This window comes from Ipomoea triloba, chromosome 16 (assembly GCF_003576645.1).
Source record: "Ipomoea triloba cultivar NCNSP0323 chromosome 16, ASM357664v1".
Classification (NCBI taxonomy): domain Eukaryota; kingdom Viridiplantae; phylum Streptophyta; class Magnoliopsida; order Solanales; family Convolvulaceae; genus Ipomoea; species Ipomoea triloba.
This window is the reverse complement of record NC_044931.1, coordinates 15,487,842-15,488,542: the sequence shown is the minus strand read 5'-3', so window position 1 is coordinate 15,488,542 and position 701 is coordinate 15,487,842. Positions and strand designations below refer to the sequence as shown.

General features: G+C 51.6%; 1 non-coding gene across 1 annotated transcript; it reads right to left on the bottom strand.

Annotated features, from left to right (window-relative positions):
- Window positions 1–379: 379 nt before the first annotated feature.
- Window positions 380–498, bottom strand: LOC116008355. Its single transcript, XR_004095743.1, has one exon. It is a non-coding gene; the product is annotated as a 5S ribosomal RNA (ribosomal RNA).
- Between the last annotated feature and the right edge of the window lie 203 nt (window positions 499–701).

The window sequence follows — 701 nt, the reverse complement described above, 5'->3', positions numbered from 1 at the left end:
ACTCTCGCCCAAGCACGCTTCACTTCGGAGTTCTGATGGGATCCGGTGCATTAGTGCTGGTATGATCGCATCCGTCATATACTGCGCGCAAAATGTATTTGACCCTCTCTCTCCGCGCAACTTCTCTCGCTTAGCGGTTTAGCGGTTTAAAAGGATAGTACCCTTAGCGAGCGGTCCAGCGGTTTAAAAGAAAGATTAAAAAGAGGGTGGGGGATGCAACACGAGGACTTCCCAGGGGGTCCGTCACGTACTGCGCGCAAAATGTACTTGACCCTCTCTCTCCGCGCAACTTCTCTCGCTTAGCGGTTTAGCGGTTTAAAAGGATAGTCCCCTTAGCGAGCGGTCCAGCGGTTTAAAAGAAAGATTAAAAAGAGGGTGGGGGATGCAACACGAGGATTTCTGAGGGGGTCACCCATCCTAGTACTACTCTCGCCCAAGCACGCTTGACTTCGGAGTTCTGATGGGATCCGGTGCATTAGTGCTGGTATGATCGCATCCGTCACGTACTGCGCGCAAAATGTACTTGACCCTCTCTCTCCGCGCAACTTCTCTCGCTTAGCGGTTTAGCGGTTTAAAAGGATAGTACCCTTAGCGAGCGGTCCAGCGGTTTAAAAGAAAGATTAAAAAGAGGGTGGGGGATGCAACACGAGGATTTCTGAGGGGGTCACCCATCCTAGTACTACTCTCGCCCAAGCACGCTT